General features: G+C 40.9%; 1 pseudogene; it reads right to left on the reverse strand.

Annotated features, from left to right (window-relative positions):
- Window positions 1-9214: 9214 nt before the first annotated feature.
- LOC133077026 (D-dopachrome decarboxylase-like) lies at window positions 9215-16321 on the reverse strand (annotated as a pseudogene).

Genomic DNA, 16321 nt, shown 5'->3' on the forward strand with positions numbered 1-16321 from the left:
GGCCACGGCGGGGAGCGGGGCCCGAGGCTCCCGGTGCGGGCGCCCACTTATCCCCGGCTAGCAGAGGGGGCAGAACTGAGCCCCCCGCCCAGGGGCCCTCGTTAGGAAGAAGGTCCGGCCTACAGTCCGGCCGCCTTGATCCGCACTGACCACTTATCCATAGTAGAGCTTGACGTGGTAAAAGCAAAGTGGGCGAGAAGTCAGGAGCCTGGGCTTAATTCTCAAGGGCTCCGTTTTCTCATCTGTGAAATGAGGACGTGAACATATAAAGTTATATAGTTTACAAAGGAGATCTTCCTTCTAAAGGACTTTTATGTCTCCAAGGCAGAGCGCACTCATATCTAGATGATATGAACATTAAATATAATATTTTTTAAACTTTAAGAGCTTATAATATTTAAAGTATAAAATATCACTGTACTCTATTGCATTAATTGAGCACACGAGTCTGTGTCTGGCACTCTGCTACCTCCTACATCTGTAAGAGACATGAGCCTCACCCTCTGAGTGATGCATCTGAGACAGAAAAACTCTGTCTAGAACCCAGCCCAATACACTTTGCAAATACAAGGGTAAAATCTGTGGTGGAAAAAAAATAGTATTAATTATGTATAATATTAATTATTAATTGTAATTATTATATAATATATAATCTATTTTATCTATTTCATCCTTGTATTCATAATTATTTATACATGAGTATATATGTTATACATATCGTTTTAGTAAATGATATTTTATGTATTGGTCAGATATCAACATACTGATTATGTATAATTTACATTGATAAATTGTATATAATTGATGCGTGGGGAGTGAAATTCAGCCAAAACCAGCCAGGCACGTCAAGATCAGGTACCCCTCAGAGGCTGTGGAGCCAGAAGTGAGGTCCAAGTCTCCCAGTCTAGTGCTCTTCCAATGGTCATATCCTTTCTAATTTTTTTTTTTTTTTTTTTAGACTGAGCATTGGGATTTTATTTATGTATTTATTTATGGCTGTGTTGGGTCTTCGTTTCTGTGCGAGGGCTTTCTCTAGTTGTGGAAAGCGGGGGCCACTCTTCATCGCGGTGCGCGGGCCTCTCAGTATCGCGGCCTCTCTTGTTGGGGAGCACAGGCTCCAGACGCGCAGGCTCAGTAATTGTGGCTCATCGGCCCAGTTGCTCCGTGGCATGTGGGATCTTCCCAGACCAGGGCTCGAACCCGTGTCCCCTGCATTGGCAGGCAGATTCTCAACCACTGCGCCACCAGGGAAGGCCTCTAATTTTGTTTAATGTTTAGTTTGGCTTAACAGAGACAATCTGTGATGAGTCAATTAGTCATGGATTTGCCCAGAAGAACTGTATTTTGAAGGAAAATTTAAAATACGACTTGGATTTAGCTTAGAGAAAATGAGCCCATCCTGCAAAGGGAGCTTAAGTGCCAAATAATAGACTTTTCATGAAAAAGAACCCTCAAGGTTCGCCATGTACTGGGAAACAAAGAGAGAAAGTTGGTTGTAAGCAGGTGAAGAATTCGTGCTTTTATGTCTCAAGTTTTTAACTGATTTTCAGAATAGGCAAAATAAGCAGAATGGAAAAGAGAAGAAAGGGGAGGAGATGGAGAGAAGTAAAACGTTCGGGTGCTGCTCAAAGAGCAAGCTCTCCTGCTCAGGGAGCACAGGGCTGTGAGGATGCATGCGGCCCAGCAGATAGGAAGCGTCCTGGCCCTGGGCAGCGGTGACAGCCTGCCTCAGTCCCGCGAGGCAGTCCCTCTATGCAGCTGGCCGTCCAGCAGGGAGAGCTTTGTCAAGAGCCTCCTGCTAAGCCTGAATTTTCCTTGAAAATTGGCTAATACAATCACTGGTTTTTAAGCTCTTTAGAAATGAAAACAGTAAATAGAAACCACTGATTAGTTCTTTTTTGGAAAGCACCAACTATTAAATGGAAGTGTTGTTGACAATATAAATTCCGTTCCAGGAGACAAAATTTACTTACGCATTCAAAACTTTTAAGGGTTTTCACCAAGCTTTAAAATGTTAAAATGTTAACCACACATCTCAGTGTGTTCTTTTAGCCCAACTACCCCCTCCAAAAGGATCAGTAATGTGCAGAATAGCATCCTACTGCAGGGTCTCCTGTGTGTATTTCTCTTTATTGTGCATAATTGCCTCATTGTTTTGGAGACCACGGAAACATTGTTTGGGACCACATGCTATTTACACATTAATTATTTATAGTTATTTAAATTATATATTTTATCCTAATTGAAGTAATAAAATTGTTCAAGTAAGTTTTAGACTTAAGGCCCGTTTTAAATGAACTTTTATTTTTATGTCCTTGTGTTTAGTGCTTATAAATGGCTTCCTGTAACACACCAGTTGAAGAAATGAAAATGGTGTTCAACATCTGATTCTGTGCTAAACTTTACTCTAGTGGTGTTTTCTGAAGAGTATTAAATAAATTGAACCTCCAGTTTCTAAAGAAAAAGAACTTACCTCATCCTCAGCTCCCACTTATTACCCCAAAGTCACAAATTCTCATTAAATAGTCAGCCATAATGTTCAAAACAATATGTAACGCATAGCTCCAATCACTCAGTGCTGGGTTCCTTCCTATACCCAGTTTTTAAAAAGCAGAGTTAGATGGGCACATTGAGTCCTAGGCAATAGAGATTCTGAACCCATAGGAACTTCCTAGAATAACACTCTGGCTTATATGTCATAAATTGAGTCAACTAAGTAACTTGGTGTGTGAAAGATATACTCAACAAATAATAATCCAGTCCCTAAAGAATATTGCACTGAAAGGATTTACAGAATTATGCCAAATCTAAAACTCATTAAAGACTTAGACGATCATTTAGGGAAAACTCATTTCTCTCTTACATGAATAATATTGGTGGAAAACAGAAAAATATTATGAATTTTTGTATTCTATTCTATTGTAAGTATTTAGTACACTTCAGTGAAAGAAAAAGAGCAATGCAAGAAATTAGGGAGGTCACAAGGAGTGATACACTGGGAAGCCCTACAATTCTATACTATCTTCTTTAGATTAAGAAGAAAAAAATATAAACAAAAGGCATATTTAACAGATAAAAATGAAGAATTTGCTTCATTTGGAATGAGTTCTTCTAGGAATAGCTGCAATTTTGTTGTTGTGTTTCAGGTTTTCCTTTTCTTTAGATCCCACCTACTGGGATTAATTTTCTCTAGAGTGATCTCATGCCTGAAACATCAGTTTGAAGGTGTAGGTGTTCATCTTATTGACTTCCTTTTCCCCAAGGTGCAGGGTTTGTGTTTGTAATGACAACTAGCATGGGGCTCTTTTAAGCCAATTTCACATACAAAGTGAAGTGTGGAACCAACAGTGCAAAGCTCCTCTCTGAGCTTTCTTCTCATAAACCAATAATAAAGAATCTCTAAGTAGGATGCCTTTGTGTGAAATTCAGAGATGAGAGAAACGTTCCTGCTACCCTTGGCAGACTATTTTTCATTATCATAACACCAAAAAAAAACCATAATAATTCCGACAAGTCAGTAAGAAATTTTCAATTACTGAAAATATTTTGTCTCCACTATAGTAGTGAATCATTCCTGTTAATTTGCATAGCTCTACATTTAGCACTGAGAAAAAGAGTATTTAGCTCTTGTAGAATTTCAAGTTTTATAAGTTATCTTATAATTGCAAAAAAAGAAGATAAATGTTAGTATACAATAATAAATTGCAGGTAAGATATCTGCTGTCAAGTAAAAACAAATTTTGCTTTTTTTAATAGTAATGACTCAAAGAAGTCGACAGCCAACTGATGAGTGAAGTTTCCCTGATATTGTGCATAAATCAAAGATAAAGTGAGAGTTTTTCCATGATATTTTAGCTGATTTGCCTAAAAGAATTCTGCCTTTTCAAGTTGACAATTTGCATCCAAACCTTAAAAAAAATGATGATTAGAAATAGATTTAGTTACATGGAAAAATATTTACAATGTATTTCGGGGTGGGGTAAAAAAACCAAACTCTATATAGTATGGTCTCATTTGTAATCTCACTAATGAGATAAGTTCCTGTGGTGTGGAAGGAAGCCTCCGGCCAAAAATCAAACAGCAAGGAACAGAGACTTGCTGACAACTATGTGACTGAACTTGGGAACAGATTCTTCAACACTAGCTGAGCCTCGAGATGACTACAGCCCCAGATGACAGCTTGACTGCCACCTCAGGAGAGCTTGGCTCTGAAAGTAGACTTCCAAGTTCAAGTCCCGTTAGCACCACTTACCAAATAATGCTGTGACCTTAGGAAAGTTACCTAGCCTCTCTATCACTCCAGCTTTCTTATCTATGAATTTGAAATAATAATAACACAAATGTCATAGGGTTGCTGTGAATAACTCCATTCATGTAAAGCAATTAGAACAGTACCTGGAACATTATAAATGCCCAATAAATATCATTATTGTAATATATTATATATAATAACTACATAGTACACTAAAAACTAACATAAGTAAATGGCTTTAAGGGGTTGTATTAGTTATCTCTTGTTTTATAACAAATCTCCCCTGAATTTGGTAGCTTTCAAACTTTAACAAAGTGAGCTGAGAAGCATCCCCTGTCTCTCAATAATAGGTCTGAGTATGCCCACCACACTTGGGCATCAGAGAGGTTACCTCTGCGAAAATGCACAGTTGGCTGGGCCCTCAGTCAGTCAGCTTCCTCTAGTAGGAGGTTCTCAAGGTGCAATTCTCATGGCTGCCACAGATAATCAAGTATCAAGACAATTGTTATGAAAAGAAAACCATATTTGAATAGCTAGATGAACTATTTTAAAATGAGCATTTTAACAAACAAAAATCTAAACTTTTATTCCAAAAATATTTGCACAGTTTTCATAAACGTTTCAAAAACCAGTGGCTTAGAGACTAATTTCTAACCTAAATAAATCAACATTTTTTACCATTTACTGAAACATGCCCTGGATTTCCCTGCTGCCATGTTTAATTCAAACAAGACTCTAAAAAAAGTTAACAGAGAAAAGAACCTTGGTTTTTGATTGACTTGTGGTCTTGGGGCATTTCCACAACCTGATACTTCTCTTATATCCGTTGTTCCCATACAAGCCTTTCTCTCCAGGGAAATAGCTTTCTCTTCCTAGGACACCATCAACTGAATCCTTGGCAATGCTTTTCTCTCTGACTGTTTGTGACCAATTTTCTCTCTCCGACATTTTGGAGAAACCTGCTATGGATTGAAATTGGAGGTCACAGTTTCCTTCCAAATGTTAATCTCAGAATGTGGGACACAGCCCTGCGCCCAAGAGGAGCTCATGGTCAAGCTGAAAAGCCAGCTGTGAAAGCTTTGCAGACTTAATCTCTTCACCCTGTCGTCAACTCCTCTGGTGTCCAAATTTGTCAGGTGCCATTTGGCGTCAGGAATAGCAGAGAATGTTTAAATCCAGATTTATTCCTCCATTATGTGAAGCTTTATTTCTGAAATGCTGTTTTGTTTCATTTTATTTTTTAAGACATTGTTTCTTGGTTTATTCACTTCAATTGCCACATACATACTGGGTGCTTTCATGAAGTAGTAAATTTTTGGTGGGTGGCGGGGCAGTGCTTAGATTATTAAAATTATTATTATTAGTTTGTCCCTATATGTTTGTGCCTTTAAAAATATTGAATATATAAGCATCTGCTGGAAAAATAGCTCAGATGAGGAGTTTGATAAATATTCAGACTTTAAAAGCGTTCACTAGTTTGATATTTTTACTCTCATTTTTTTCACGCTTGATCTCAGCCATTACCAAAGGTTCTCAAACTTTAATGTGCATAAAAATAACTCAGGGGACTTCCCTGGTGGCGCAGTGGTTAAGAATCCGCCTGCCAATGCAGGGAACACGGGTTCGAGCCCTCGTCCGGGAAGATCCCACATGCCGCGGAGCAACTGGGCCCGCGCACCATAACTACTGAGCCTGAGCTCTAGAGCCCGCGAGCCACAACTACTGAAGCCCGTGCGCCTAGAGCCCATGCTCCGCAGCGAGAGAAGCCACCGCAATGAGAAGCCCGCGCACCGCAATGACGAGTAGCCCCTGCTCGCCGCAACTAGAGAAAGCCTACGCACAGCAACAAAGACCCAACACAGCCAAAAATAAATAAATAAATAAACGTTAATTAAAAACACAAAAAAACAAAAAAGCAAACTCAGGGAGCTAGTTAAAAATGTAAATTCCAGAACACTATTCCCAAAATTTTAGATTCATTGAGCCTGGGAAAAAGACCAAGACGTTGCATTTTTAACAAACCAGTGTAAAGTGGTCTGTAAACCACAATTTGAAAATATTGTTTTAGACATTCAAATCTAAAAGTCATTAAAATTTAAATCAAAGAATCATAACCATATTCAGTGCTATTACTCATAAATGGCAAAACTGGGCACCTAAACAGTAACTTCATAGACCCCACCCAAATGCCATCACCTCCAGGGAAAACAGATATGAGGTAGCCACCACCAGGAGAAGGGGAGAGAGAGAGAGGGAGCAAGAGCGCTGGGCAAGCTCTGAATGGCTTGGACAGTGGACAGCAGGTGAGCATTGGGTACCGATTACGGCAAAGGAGTTGCTTTACCAACCCTTCTGTTAATGTTTAGTTTCATTGTTTTCCAATTTCAGAGGTAATACATGATTAGCGCAACCTTTCTGAAAACACTATAGGAAAGCTGACTGTTAATAATAACTTTAATTTATGGATGTATATAAATATCTTTATTTTTCATATTTGTATCTTGTTATTTCTTAAAAATATCATGGTATATATAATGCAATGTAATTTTTTTTCCACCGATCAGTATCCTTATTTCCCATGTCAAAAAAAATTATCTAAAAGATGATTTTAAGTGGCTAACCAGCATTCCATCATGTAGATATTCCACAATTTAATTAAATATTCTTTTGTTATTGAATATTCAGTCCCACTGTGTGGTGGACATGGGATGTGCCACCACCATCCCCTTCAACACATAGATATTTTAAATATTTGAGATAAGTCTTTTAATTTTTTCCTTTATTGTTTCTGCCTTTTGCATTGAACTCAGAAAGGACTCCTACATTGGATACATTGTGATGTTGAAATGCACTGTGTAATCAGCCTCTGTACTTTTGATTGAACAGTTTCTCATTTTCTACCCACCACACTGATTTGAGATCACCAAAGCAAATTATATCTCAGGGTTCAAGAGTCATTAGACCTGGCTCTCACTGCGTTAGAAGTAGGGGAAAGTTACGGGCTCATTCTCCTCAAGTAAATCCCAACTCATCCAAATCTTTATAACTTCCTGTCTTTTGTGACTTTGCAATTTGCCATTCTCATTGACCCTGTTTCTAGACCTATGAAATCCCATATTGTGTTTTATTCAGTAGCCTGCTATCTAGTGGTTGAAATGGAGAAGTACAGGTATTTCCCCCCTAAAGAATAATCCCATTTCAGAATACAGCTCTAAGGTCACTCCAGTAATAACCTCATATTTGTATAAAACTATGAATAGTTTATAAATCACTTTTTAAATAGTAGAATTAATCATAAACCTAGAGTCAGAATATCTTTGTTTTATCTCCAGATCTGCAATTACTGATGTGTAACGTTTGTTTTAAAAAAAAATTACTTAACTTTTTGACGTTGGGTCTCCCTTTCTTTGAGGTAAGAAGGCTGTTTTTGATGTTCCTAAGTTCTTTATAATTTTCAATACATTTTATAATTCTATTATATGTAGCATTTGGAGAACTCTTAAATCAAGAAATTTCTTTTTCAGATTCTTTAATGATTAGACACAAAAAGCCATGAATTCCTCCTTATTTCTTCAGTTGGTATGACATTCTATCAAATTATCTCTGATAATATCCCTTCCTATTCTAAGATTATAAGGTTTGTATGTATAAAACTCTCTCTGATTACAAATCTTTCTTCTGTGACATCTTTAATAATGTACATATAATGTATAATAAGGACCTCTATAATAATGTAAAATCGCCTTTCTACCTAATAATTCATTTTTCTTAGTTCATATTTTCTAATAGAAACAGTGTTCTCAGCATAACAATGCCATTTATTATTCCCACTGGTGAATTTTCCATCATTAGTTCATGTAATTACCATACAAGCTTACTGCTGTAGCAAGACAGGTCCTGGGATCTCTGCTATCAAGATAGAAAAAAATAGGGCTTCCCTGGTGGTGCAGTGGTTAAGAATCCGCCTGCCAATGTAGGGGACACGGGTTCGAGCCCAGGTCTGGGAAGATCCCACATGCCGCCGAGCAACTAAGCCCATGCACCACAACTACTGAGCCTGTGCCCTAGAGCCCATGAGCCACAACTACTGAGCCCGGGTGCCACAACTACTGAAGCCTGCACGCCTAAACCCCGTGCTCCAAGAGAAGCCACCGCAATGAGAAGCCCGCGCACCGCAATGAAGAGTAGCCCCCACTTGCTGCAACTAGAGAAAGCCTGCGTGCAGCAACGAAGACCCAATGCAGCCGAAAATGAATAAATAAATAGATAGAGAGACAGAAAAAAATAAAAATGAGAAACATTTGGAGGGCAGAAGAAAACATTGTAAGGTTATTACATTTTAAAATACATGTGAATTCAAAAATATATAATTTATTCAAGTGAAACATGAATATTTATACAATAGTATGATATATGAGTTTTATAACTTTTTAAAATTAATGTTATAAATCAGAATTTCTCAAATACTATTCCAAAGAATATTACTTCTTCAGGTTGTTAAAGACATTAATTGCCCAAACAAAGGGAGTCATTGTCCAATCAATTGTTTGGAAAATGCTGTTTTAAAGTTAAGTGGCTCTAATCACCAAAGGACTGCTCAGAGACTTCAGTATGTTAACATGCACTTTGTCCAGGGTAGGATGTACTGTCTAACCTGTTTTTTCACAGAGCTTTTCTTTACCCCCACAGAACATCTCTTATGAAACTGTCGACTGAAAAGAAAACACACACACACACACACACACACAACTTAAGAGCAGTAAGTTTCAGTTTTATTTTATTTTATTTTTTAGTTTTTTCATGTTTGAGAGGCAAAGCTCTCTTCATTTATTTGTCATGAGGATGGGGAAGAGGACCGTGAGGTCACAGGCATGTCTGCACATGGGGGTGCCAAAAGCTGGTATCCACCAGGCCCTCACTCTGTCAGCAGGCCTCCCTGGAAGGGGCCAGCTCACAGATGCCTTGGACACCCTCCATGCCAATCACAAAAATGTCACGACTGTCCCATTCTTGACAATCTGCCTGGGATCCAGGGGAAGAAAGCGGATAATGATCCTTCAGGGAACAGAGAAAAAGATGTCATCAGCTCCTGGGCTAATGCCTCACATTCCAAGACCCCGAGACAGGCACTCCCATCATGGGCTCCCAGGCCAGCCTGCCTTAGCCCCCGGGCATTTTGCAAGCCTGCCTCACCCCATTAATGCTCTCCCCCCAACCCCCAACAGGGCAGTGGGCATGTCAGGGATGGGATGGTGACTGCACATCATCATTGCCCTCCCAGGACAGACTCAACACGGCAGCCTCTGTGGTCACTGTATGCTGTCTGTGGGTTCACAGGGGAATCCTCTCTCTTCCAAACTGCAGGCCCGCTGGGGACATATGCAGTGCTCCAGCCGCCTGTTTTCGCAAAGTCTGGCTCAAGAAGGCCAAGCACAGGGTGACTCCCACTCTCACCCCCACCCCTGTAATGTCTGTGGAGTGAGTGTGCCTCTCTCACAGAAGTGATAGGAAGTTCTTTGTGAAGAAACAGGATACTTGGGATAGCCTGGGGCCAAGGAGGTATATGTGACAACCTCAGTTTTCCCATCTGTAAATAGGCATAATGGAGGTATCTACCTCATGGGGATGGCATGTCCACATGAGGGGTGTGGACACGGGAACAAAACTTCTGAGGATCAAATGGAATCATGCATGTGAGTTACCTATTGAGTATCTGGCACACGGTAAATTACGCATTACTTATCATTGTTAGAATTATTATCGCTCCCCAGCTTGAGGACCAGGCCTGAGCACCTCCCAGAAGTGACCATTCTTCACCAGCCTTTCTGGGCCAACGAAGGCTCCATTCTGGAAGGTTCTTTCAAGCTTCTCATGCACTTAGTACTTCGTAGGCATGGACTTGGCTCAGGAATATTTTTCACCCGGGAAGAAATTTTAACCTTGCCACAGAATCCCAGGTTTGGGAGCTGTAGGGGCTTCTTGGGAATCATTTAATCCATGCCTCTCTAGTCACAGAAGAGAAGGCTACAAACCAGAGGTGGTTCATTTCCAGGTTTGTCTGGATCCCCCAGCTGCTCGGGACCCAGAACCCAGGTCTCCAGACATTCAGGCCAATGCTCTTTCCACTACTCCATGGCCCTCCTGGGAACCTTACCTGGGACCCAAAGGTCCCAGCCTCAGAACATACCCAGAATTCCTCCTGACCTGCTTGGAGAAGTTCTAGAAAATTACTCCTGTTTTCCTAAGATGTGGAAAAGTCTGAAGGCAGATGATAAGTGGCTTTGGTTTTGTCAGGGTAACAACATCCCACCCTGCCAGGTGCCAGGGCAGGTACGGTATAGTGCCATGTCATGCAGTGCCCCCAGGGAGTGGTTAAAGGACAGCCTTCCCACTTCACAGATGGAAACACTGAGGTCCAAGAGGCCACACCTTACCCAGGTGTCACAGGAACCACTGCAGAGCCAGGAATTCATTCAATTCCACTACCACTCTCAAGGTGGCTCCACCACGGCGGGTGGGGGGTGGGGGCAAGGGGTCAATGGGCCCCGGGGGCACCAGATCATTCTTGCACAGGGTGAGACACTTATTTTTTCCCCAAACTTAGGAGGGGCCTGAGGTGGGATCCCTGCTCCCGGCCGCGCAGCAGTCCCAAGAGGGTCCTCTCCCTGCCCCTACGCACCAGTCCTGGGCCAGCTCCAGCTCCTTGGTGAGGAACTCGAAGAGGCGGGATGCCCATCACACCGATGGAGGAGACGAGCGGCTGCGCGCCGGGATCCGCTAAGTCGTTCACCGCTGTGGCCAGGCCGGACCGCACCGTCACGTTCACGCGCTGCGGGGACACGAAAGCTTAACCTGAAGCCGGTGTAGGCCGGGATCGTGCTGAGGACCGGGGCGCGCGGAGTGCGGGAGCGCGGGGTGGAGATGCGCGGGCCGCAAGGGATTAGAGCTGGGGGCACCGGCCGGGGTTACTGGAGGTCACGTCGGTGTCCTGACTGGGCAAGGCGACACGGAGCGGATGTGGGGGACGGGGCCGCGAGGTCACAGAGAGCTGGAGGTCAGACTCGGCGGGCGGCGGGGCGGGCGGGCGCGGAAGGGTCGGGCTCACGGTGGGGGAGCCGGCGCGGGGACAGAGCCCGACCCAGGTCAGCCAACCTCCTCCCACAGCGTGCTCCCCGGCCCATGTTCAAGTCCTCAGGCTTGCCCAGGGTAGCGGCAGTGGCCGCGCACAGCCGCTTCTCCAGGCCCGCGGGCACGCGGCGGGCGGGCAAGTTCGTGTGCACTGCCGAGTCCAGCGGGAAGCTGTGCAAAGGGCAGCAGGGGAGAAAGCTCAGTTTTATTTGATTTGGGAACCTTATTGAGGACTATAGCCTGGAGAGAGCCTCTCAGATAGCTCTGAAGAGGTAGGGGAAGAGCCAGTATAAATATGAATTCGGGGCTGGGGAATACATGTAATCAAGCGTACATCTTGGTAAGAAATTATTGCTAATCACAAAAGCAGATATCTCACGTCAATGAGTTTAGCGCTTTTCTATGTATGGGAAGGTGCAAGAATCTGGGGTCACTGAAATTCTTCCTTAGATATGCATCTTAACTATCTAGGGACGGTAATCCAAAACACAGAATGCTTCATCCTGTTTTTGCCATCCTGAATTCCCTGAATTCAGAGCGTACAGTCGGTGGGTGACTGCAGTGGATTGCAACTTATCCCTTTGTGTAACTGGATGATAAATAACAGACACTCTGTTCTTTTTGTTTACAGACCCTTAAAACAAGATAAGTTTCAGTGAACATGTAGGGTAAATGGAACCAGACTGTGAAATAACAGATGAAAACATTAAAAAAAAAATGCTATTTAGGAGGAAGAAAAGAAGGGCTTGCATTATGGTGAAGACCAGTGATGGTTTGGTGAGCCATCAAGAGATAGGGAGTAGGAGAACACCTTGACACTTAATGAGGTGTCCAAAAACATCGAACATATACAACAGGAAGTCACTTGTGTAAGCTGCAGTGCGACTTTTTTAAATGAAAAATTTATAGGTAATGTATGTTAAAGAGAAAAACCACAGGCCCCAAATGGCATCACTTTTGCTAAAGCCCATGATACCACCTAGATTTCATACCTAACCTAACTGCAGTTTCAACCTGCCTCAGAAATGTAATCTTAATCACGCAGTTGGAATTTTCTAGTCAGCATGTTGGCCTTTTCCCCAACCCACCCCCACCTCCCATCCCAGAGGAAGAGGACGCAGTCTGCATGATAGAACCCTCTGGGTCTCTTCCCTCCAAAAATAAGTTGTCCTGGCCCAAACTAATCCTTTCTTTTCTTTTACTAATGACTCCCCCCCCACACACCCTTCTTTCTATAAAAGCCTTCTGCCTGTACCACTCCTGGGAGCACTCTTGTAGTTACCAGATGGGATGCTTCCTGGTTCATGAATTGTTGAATAAAGCCAATTATACCTTCAGATTTACTCTGTTGAATTGTTCTTTGACAGGTAAATTAAGTGAAAAGGTGCTTGCTGTAATGTTATGATGACCCCTTGTGGTTCAAAACCAAAATGACCCTTTGAAAAATTAATCCTGGCACCATGAGCAGCAAATATCTTGGAGTTTAAATAACATTCTTTCAATGTTCCCCAAACTATTGTCAGTGGTTATCTCTTCAGAGTGGTTTTAGAGGGACTTTCATCTCATATATTCCTGTAATAGTTAAAATTTTTGCAAAAGGTATGCATTGCCCTGGTAAGCAGAGCAGAAAACGATAAAGACTAAACAAAATATAAGGGAAAATAATCATCTTTCTCAGGTAGATATTCATTTCTCTGCAAGCCAGAATATAGAATTTGGATTAAAGTAAATTAATGCCCTTAATCTTTTTAAATAAACAGGATTTTGAACTTTTTACCTTTGCTTTAGAGTTATACTTACATAAATATTTTATCTAAGTATTATGAGTGATGATTGGTTTTTGTACTTTTCTAATCAGATTAAAATTTTTGCCCTAGAACAGATTTTGTGATAAGAAATTAAATAGGGTCACTGAAGAACAATAAGCTATTATGAAGGAAGACACATACTATATCAGGTCCAGGCTTAATTAACATATAAAAGCAAAAATATAATTTTGATAAAGTATAAAAGCTGAATCATTAAGGCAAACAGCACATTACAAATCACTGACAAAACAGATTTCATCACCAGCCAACATGTGAAGTACTTTTAGTATTCTCTTTAGCAAGAAGAAAATATTAAAACACCCTTAAAATTTTAAATTATCCAAAACCAACAAAGCATAAATGGTCCCACTTTTAACCTCAAACGAGAGATCCTTCATGCTGAAGTGGCCCAGAAAGTCAGTGATGCTGATGACAGTTGGCAAATACTCTGGCTTATAAGAAAGGAGTTAACCAGGAGTACACTCTGGCAGAGAAATGTGATAGCTGTTTTGAATCAATGTCAAGGGAACAGTCTTGCTTTGCCTGCAGTGTTCTTGTCCTGAATTCAGTCACATGCTTTCTGGGTTTTCCCACTGTAGCCCACTTTAATCAAGTTGGGATTCTTGAAGAACGTACATGGAATTTAAGTTCATGTGGCTTTAAAACTCAATTTTTCAGCATGATGTGTTTTTTTGGACTGATAAGGGAGGTTTGTTCTGTTTTGATATGTTCTAATCAGAAAACTTATGTACTGGAGAAAACAGTTAAGGAGAGGTAACCACAAACCCATCTACAAAGGCACTGTCTCTACTGGGCACATGTGCTCTTAGAAATCAGCCACCTGCATGTACTGACCTTAGCTTCCAGTGAGCAGTGCGGGGCTATCACACCACTTATTGAACTGCCCACTCCACTGCAGAGACTTTGCCTTTCTGCGAAAACTCATTAAGAACTACAATGTTAAACCAGAGCTCCTTGGAGAAATAGCCGATTCCAGGTCAGGGTAAAAATTGAACAAAATGAGCATGGAACAGCCTGTCTACAGAAAACAAGGAATTTGTCAAAGACTACTGAGGTTATATCAGAAAACAGGATGACTATGCTTAAATCCATATGTTAATAATAATATTTTTTATTTTGAAAAAAAACTCTTATTGGTCACTTTTGGAGGATGCTAGAGAGCCAACTTGTTATTTGGAAAACTGGTAAGTAAATGGAATGAGTTAAGCATTTATCCTGCTTTCTTATATGAAATGTAAACTAGGGTAAACAACAGCAGTTGTTGAAAAGTCTCTTTTTATATAGTTCTCCAGCTAATAAATGAGGAAGGAATGATAAACCAAAATATAATCATTTTGTGACTAAATGAAACAGTAGACCTAAGTGGTAATCATAAATGGCATCTGACATTAAAAAAAAAAAAAGAGATATGTTACATGCATCCTGATGGAAACATTGAATACTGCTGTGAAGTGTTCTTGCAAAAAATCTAACATGAAAGTGATCTAGTGGCCAGATTTAACTACCAATTTATAGGAATAACAAGACATAGACCAACAAGTTCAATGACACCTCAGGAGGTAATCAGCAAATTCCAAACTGTGAAAAACTCTCCAGAACCTGAGACCAAGTGTCCTAAACAAAAAGCAGGGCTAGTGGGAGGGAAGGCGTACCTAAAAGAAAGTTAAGAGACATGTAACCCAATTATAATGTCTCCTCATTCCAACAAACCACGTGTAAAAAAAATTACGCTGAGAAAATTTGAATGTTAACTGGATATTTAATATTAAGGAATAACTTCAAGTACAATGGAGTCATGATTATATTATAATATACAATACAGTATATATAACAATATTATATTATTGTTAAAGGATTTTTATCTTTTAGAGATAACTGAAATATTTACAGATAAAAAATGATATCTTGGATTTACTTGAAAATAATTAAGGGTAGGGAGGAAGTGGGCAATGTTATAGAGCAGGGCCAAAAACGATGGCCCAGACCAAATCTGGCCCACCACCTGTTTTTTTGTTTGTTTGTTTGTTTATTTTAAATATTTATTTATTTATTTGGCTGATCGGGTCTTAGCTGCGGCGCGTGGGCAACTAGAGAGTTGTGGCGGGAGGGCTCCAGAGTGCATGGTCTTAGTTGCCCCGCAGCATGTGGGATCTTAGTTCCCCAACCAGGGATCGAACCCATGTCCCCTGCATTGGAAGGCAGATTCTTAACCACTGGACTACCAGGGAAATCCCATGTTTTTGGTAAATAAAGTTTTATTGGAACACAGTCAGGCTCATTTGTTTATGTGATCTACGACTGCTTTCTTGCTACAAAGGCAGAGTTGAGTAGTCGCAACAGAGACTGTATGGCCCACACAGGCTAAAATATTTACTATTTGGCCCTATGGGGAAAAACCTTCCTGATCCCTGGTAAAGCTGAACTAAGATTGGCCATGAGTGAATAATTATTGAAGCAGGGTGATCGATACATGGGGGTTAATTATAAAGTATTGTTTCCATTTATATATGTTTGAAATGTCCCATAATAAAAAGGTTTAAAGTTTGTTTGTTTGTTTGAAGTGCAGATAGCTTTAGGAAAGGACTTTGACTTGGCCTTTGACTTTGTCACTGAGGATGGCATCCTGGGCCCACTCCAAGGTGTATCCTACACAACACTGCCTCTAAAGACACTCCGAGGGACTGTTTGGCTCGGAATGGCTATGAAGCTAATGACTATTGGGAGCTCTTAAAATTGACAGAAATTTGTAATAAGTCCTATATATTCTATATAGATAAGCATACATACACATATACATATATTTGTATAGCGTGCTACAAAACTGCAATACCTTCATTCTTCGGATACAATTACCAAATATAGTGTTTCCTAGAGAAACGTGGAACTAAAGACTCTGTAAGAGCAATTTTATCCAGCAAACAGCTATTTGAGTCTCTGCTCGCCCTCAAGGCATGCCACTAGGCACTTGAGAGACAGAAAGATAAGATACTCTTCCTGGCTTTCAGGAACTCAGTGTAGTTAATGAATTAGGATTACAGTTTGTAGTAACAGGAGGAAGAAGAGAAGCCATTGCGGTAGCTTCTTAGCACACAAGCCCATACCTGCTAAGCAT

The sequence above is a fragment of the Eubalaena glacialis genome, chromosome 17 (assembly GCF_028564815.1).
Source record: "Eubalaena glacialis isolate mEubGla1 chromosome 17, mEubGla1.1.hap2.+ XY, whole genome shotgun sequence".
Classification (NCBI taxonomy): domain Eukaryota; kingdom Metazoa; phylum Chordata; class Mammalia; order Artiodactyla; family Balaenidae; genus Eubalaena; species Eubalaena glacialis.